This window comes from Colobus angolensis, unplaced genomic scaffold (assembly GCF_000951035.1).
Source record: "Colobus angolensis palliatus isolate OR3802 unplaced genomic scaffold, Cang.pa_1.0 Scaffold7, whole genome shotgun sequence".
NCBI classification, from domain to species: Eukaryota; Metazoa; Chordata; class Mammalia; order Primates; family Cercopithecidae; genus Colobus; species Colobus angolensis.
The window spans coordinates 16,047,338-16,053,979 of NW_012120709.1; the positions used below are offsets into that span (position 1 = coordinate 16,047,338).

Consider the following 6,642-nt stretch of genomic DNA (forward strand, 5'->3'; position numbering starts at 1 on the left):
TTCTCTGCTATACCTGGGTGCTATAATCTGTCACCTTGTTTCCTTAGCTCTTTGAAGGTTTTTTGGACATGGATAGTTGTTTGAATTGATGTTTCTATGGCAGGAGGAGTGCAGGAGAGTCCTATTCTGCCGTCTTGCTGATGTTTCTTGGTGCATATTTGTATCTGATTATCAATCACATTTTTCTGACTCTTGAATGTTTACTTTTTTTGCTTTACATCAAACATTAACAATAAAAGAACCATAGAATCTGAGTATGATGTTATCTTCTAATATGGATGGTTTGATCTTTCCTCTGGCAGAGTCTGATACCCTCAATCTAATAAAGAATTGAGCTGGAATAAGAGCAGATTGATGTCTAGTAAAACTCAGTGTACTTTTGTTTTGTTTTTTTGTCAATGAATATTTAATAACAAGGTTTACAACATATGCTTATCTAATATATAATTTTATGTCACGGCAGCAAAACATCTTGTTCACTGGATAAAAAAAGGCCTGCTTTATGTGTGTTCAATTCAGTGCAATTAAAAAATACTGTGATTATCATTTCATAACTTCAGAATTTGAATAGGTGCCAGTGTTCTTTCCTTTTTCATATGGGAAAAAAAAATTCCCATTTTTAAAACTAATGTTTCTTTAAAGTCAAAACTACAGTTCTGAGCAAAAACCTTGGGAAGAAAGAACAACACATCAGCAAATGCTTGGGCTCTGAGTTGGGCCCTGGACTTATATTTAATCAGGACTTTTGCCATTGCCACTGCTGCTGCACCAGCACCTGGAAATCACAGCTATCATCAATAGCTTTTTTGACATCCCTCAAGCCATCTCTTACTGCATCTTTGAGTGTGTGCATGCTTATTTGGTCCTTTGACCAATAATGCGACAGAGCCAGGATTGTTCTATTTCTCAATAAAGGTGAATTTTTCCTCTCCCAATGTATATGCACAGAGAAGTCCTACATATCCTACACAGTCAGGATTTAGGTCATCAAAAGAACTAGAGCCACCCCATCATTAGACAAGAGTCAGCCTCTCTATATTTCTCCTTTTAGTACTGTGCAGAACTATGCCTTCTTTTTCAAGAGCACCTAAGCAAAAGAGGTCAATTCCATTTTGATAAATAATAACAAATCCTTTATCTGAATCACCACAAACTTTTTCAGTTCTATTATTTTTAAACTCTATATGCAATGAATTTTCTTTCAGCTTCTAGTTTTTCTCTCTCTTCCTGACCCTTGTAAAAAAAATCCAGAAGATAGTCCATACTTATGCAAACAAATATATATATATTATTAGATTCATGCTAATTTTGTGAATGTGAATTTTGATTTTACCAGAACATATTTGTTTTGGGGGGTTTTAATTTTGTTTTAGGTTTGGGGTATATGTGACCATTTGTTACACAGGCGAACACATGTCACAGAGGCTTGTTGTACATATTATTTCATCACCCAGGTATTAAGCCTAGTACCCAATAGTTGTCTTTTCTGCTCCTCTCCCTCTTCTCTCCCTCCCCCCATCAAATAGATCCCAGTGTCTGTTGTTTCCTTCTTTGTGTTAGTATTTAGCTTCCACTTACAAGTGAGAACATATAGTATTTGGTTTTCTGTTCCTGCATTAGTTTACTAAGGATAATAGCCTCCAGCTCCATCCATGTTCCCACAAAACACATATCATTCTTACAGTATTCCATTGTGTATGTGTACCACATTGTCTTTATCCAATCTGTCATTGATGGGCATTTAGGTTGATTCCGTGTCTTTACTATTGTGAATAGAGCTGCAATGAACATTCGCATGTATGTGCCTTTATGGCAGAATGATTTATACTCCTCTGGGTATTGCCCAGTAATGGGATTGCTGGGTCGAATTGTAGCTTTGATTTTAGCTCTTTGAGGAATTGCCATACTGCTTTACACAATTATTGAACTAACTTACACTCCCACCAACAGTGTATAAGTGTTCCCTTTTCGGCACAACTTTACCGCTTTTTTTTTTTTTTTTTACTTTTTAATAGCCATTCTGATTGATGTAAGATGGTATCTCATTGTGGTTTTCATTTGCATTTCTCTATTAATCAGTGAAGTTGAGCTTTTCATCATATAATTATTAGCAACATGTATGTCTTCTTATGAAAAGTGTCTATTCATGTCTTTCCCTACATTTTTATGGGGTTTTTTTTTTTGTATATTTGTTCCTTATAAATGCTGGATAATAGACTTTTGTCAGATGCACAGTTTGCAAAAATTTTCTCCCGTTCTGTAGGTTGTCTGTTCACTTTGTTGATAAGTTTATTTTGTTTTTATTGCAATTGCTTTCAGCATCTTCATCATGAAATCTTTGCCGATGCCTATGTCCTGAATAGTATTGCTTAGGTTGTCTTCCAGAGCTTTTATAGTTTTGGGTTTTCATTTTGTCTTTAATCCGTCTTAATTTTTTATATGGTACAAAAAAGGGGTCCAGTTTTTTAATCTTCTATATATGGCTAGCCATAAAACTACATGGTTCTGAAAGAAAGCTTAGGGGTAAAGATTTCTTAGAGAAAACACAAAAGGCAATAACCTTGAAAGGAAAAAAATGATTAATTGTACATTATAAAATTTTAAACCCTCTGCTCTTAAGGAACACCACTTAAAAATATAAAGGATTATATTCAAAGAAAAGTATATACACATTAATTTGTAACTTGAATGTATAAAGAACTTCTATATATTAATAATAAAATGTAAACAGTTGAATAAAATGGGTAAAAGATCTGGACAAATGTATCAGTAAAGAAGATATATTAACGGAAAATAAGCAATTAAATGGTGTTCAGTGTCATCAGTCAGGGGAATTCCAATTAAAATCACAATGAGCTATCACAAAACATTATAATGGCTAAAATTAAAACAACAAGCATATGAATTCCTTTTTATTTTATATATATTCCTTGAGATGGAGTCTTATTCTTATCCCGGGTTTGAGCAATTCTCCCACCTCAGCCTCTTGAGTAGCTAGGATTACAGGCACCTGCCATCATGCTCAGCTAATTTTTGTAAGGATGGAGTTTCACCAGGTTGTCCAGGCTGGTCTTGAACTCCTGACCTCAGGTGATCCACCTGCCTCGGCCTCCCAAAGTGCTGGGATTCCAGGCATGGCCACCGTGCCCGGCCAAATTTGTAATATACATAATAACATAGGCCAATTTCAAAATGTTATTTTATGTGAAAAAATTTATATAAAAAATACTGTATTCTCAATGATTCTATTTATATCAAGTCCATGAATATGCAAAACTAATTATAGGTAGTAGCAATCAGAACTACGGTGGTATGTTGTGCGGGCTGTGGGAGTTGACTAAAGCAACCAGGAGGAAATATTTTGTATATTGAGAAGATATTCTTTATCTGGATCGAGATACTGATTACACTATTGTACACCTTTATCAAAACTCATCAAATTGTATGTTTAAAATATTAATAGCTCACCTAAATTTTAAAAAATTATGATCTACAGTTGACTGTAAAATCTCTGCTTTGTCTTATCATTAACTGTGAAAATATGATTTGTCTCTCAAATTAATGAATATTTTTGAGCCAGCGGTAAAAGCCTCAGAAAAAAAAAAAAAAATTACAACCATTACTTTTCAGATGAGGAAACTAAACAGCAGATAAGTGGTTTTTTAGTGACTTTCCCAAAGTCACTAAAAAATAAAAAGGCAGTATTCAAAGGGAAAAAAAGAAACTTCCTGTCCTAATTCAAATACATTTTGTAATACATCATAGCATATTTATCAAAAATAACAACATATTCAGATTAAATTTATAAAACCATTTAAAATGGTAAAATAAAATATTGGAGGTAAATTTGAACAAGAATCACAGCCTTATTAAATAACAAAATGGAATCCTGATATCAAGTCTTAGTATTTAAGCATCATAGTTTAGTCTAAAACTATACTACCATGATTTTTAAAAAATTAAACAATATCATGAAATGACCATATTGCCTGCAATTCTCAATTATAATTCATAAATTTGGAGTTGAAAAGAGTTTTATCCTACATATGATAATGCACTATACTCACTCAGCCCTTATTGGGTGGCTCATATGTGGCCGCACAGTTCCAGATTACTTTTGGATGGAAAGTTGAGTAATGAGGCATTGCTTAGGATCACTTTAAGTGGTTTACCTTTCCTATCCACTTAATTCTAAGTTAGCGTTATAGATAATATAATTTAATTTTGTAGCTTATTTTTAAAAAGATTATAGAAGTGTAGTTTTGGAATAAACCATGAAACCTAGATACCCAGAACTGATGTTAGGAATCCATTTTGTTGTCAGCTAGAGTTGTGATTCCGTTTGTCTCAATTATTTTATTCTACCTTTAAATTACTTTATAATTTTAGCTTAGATTTTTGGATAAATATACTATGATGAAACATTAAAAGTGGTGAGTATTGAGGCTCCAAATGAATCAAATTCCCTGTGCAATTAGTGATTCTCTCTTTGTGATGTGTAACTGGATAAGAATAACAAGTTTCTCAGATAATGAAAAGATTGAGGGTCTGATCCCTCTCTCACTGATAACTTATTCTGAGATGACTAATAGGGATGAGGCCAAAGATAAGGATTTTAGTCTACTATTTTAGCTACATCTGTTCCAATCAGTAGTAACTTCCAGAGTGGCAATCACAACTGCTTTCTGTAGGGTCAGCTACTAGATGCTCTAGCAATGTCCTTCTGGGATATTGCTTCTCTGCAACATCGTCTTCATGTCAGCAGTTGGACAGCTCCTAATGATGCTCTTGCTTAGCCTAAGCACCACCTCTAGAGGTCGCTTCCCAACTGGGTGCATGCTGATTCCCCTGGAATAGCAACTTTCAAACTTTTTCCTGAGGGAACACACTTTACATTCTGACCCAGTGAACACGACATGCTTGTATAAAATCAAAACAAACATCACAAAATAATACCCTTATTACATGTGATGTTGTATTTCGTTTAATTCTTAAATGAGAATCATAACAACCTGAACTGGTTTCGTGATCAGTAATGGTTAACAACGTGCTGTCTGTAAAACACTGATCTAGAGGTAGCAATTATACAGGAGCATTAACCTGAATAAAAGATTTTTTAAAAGAATTTCGACAAATTTCAGGGTTAGAGAAGTGACTGATTTCCAACATTCTGAACATGAAGAATATACACATGCATGGAACCTAATCAGGTCTTCTTTTAACAGAGAAGGTAGAAAATAACATAGTTAAGAATTATATACTAATGCTTTCTGCATCATCAGTTGGTATTTTTGGTAACATTTTTGTTTATTTCGGCATACATCTTCATATTATTACTTCATTCCCAAACTATTTACTTCTTGTGTTGATGTATACAAGAACATGGCTAGTCCAGGTACAGTGGCTCACTCCTGTAAACCCAGCACTTTGGGAGGCCAAGGTGGGAAGATCACTTGATGTCAGCAGTTCGAGACCAGCCTGGCCAACATGATAAAACCCTGTCTATAATAAATATACAAAAATTAGCCAGACATAGTGGTGCATGTCTGTAATCACAGGTGCTTGGGAGGCTGAGGCAGGAGAATTGTCTGAACCTTGGAGGTGGAGGTTGCAGTGAGCCAAGATTGTGCCACTGCACTCCAGCCTGAACAACAGAGACAGACTCCATAAAAAAACTTTTTAATTTTCTCTTATAATAAAAAAAAGTAGTTTTAGTATTTTGGAATTACACTTCTAAGAGTGATGGTTCCAAATAAATGCACATGCACACACACAAACACCCCTTAGCTTTGTCCTGTCTTGGGCCACTGCCATCCCATCTCAGCTCAGCTGTGTCCCCAGTTTGACACACTATTGTCACTTCTACCCAAAGGTTATGTCTAGGGTCAGAATATGTCAAAATCCCAGTGGAGAAAAGCACCAATGAAAAGTTCCAGGGGAAAGCAACATGCTGAAGTCTGACACATTATCTTTCATTAAGTTCAACAAAGGAAGAGTTTCCTCCAGTATCAGAATAGATCTTGTCCTTCAAATGAGCAACCCAAGAAGTCACTGGGTGTGTATTGGGCTAGGTGTATGAAAAACATGAAAACTTACAAACTAGATTAACAGCAGCACAGTGAGATGCATGTGCTATGAAACACAGAGCCGTATCTCCCAGTTCACTCCAGAGCCTATGATCACTGGAAGGACTGACAGATGGAATCATTTGCTGTATCTGTTAGGATTGTGTTTACCTGCAACTAACCACAAAGGCAACACAGAACAAAAAGACTCCAAAGGGTTAAGCAAATAGGGATTGATTTGATCTATGTGATAAGAAGAGCATATACAGGCACTCTACTGCTGGCTTTGGGGCTCAACCATGCCACCAAAGACCCATCTCTATCTCTTTATCTGACCACCCTTGTCATTAGCACATTGGCTTTTGTCCACATTCTTATAGGCCTGTGGTCTCAAGATGACTACTTAGGCCTCATGTTCACATCTTAGATGGAAAACAGGGAAGGGCAAGTAAGCTTAAAGAAAAGTCTGCCGGGGAGACTATGAAGGCTGCCCTCCTTAGAGATTTTTATAGACAACTTATTGTCAGAACATGGCCATTCCCTTGCTGCTAGTGAAATCAAGTGCTTTTAAGTGAGG

The 6,642-nt window shown here is 35.6% G+C and overlaps 1 pseudogene; it reads right to left on the reverse strand.

Moving 5' to 3' along the window:
* Positions 1-548: 548 nt before the first annotated feature.
* LOC105501191 lies at positions 549-1,263 on the reverse strand (annotated as a pseudogene).
* Between the last annotated feature and the right edge of the window lie 5,379 nt (positions 1,264-6,642).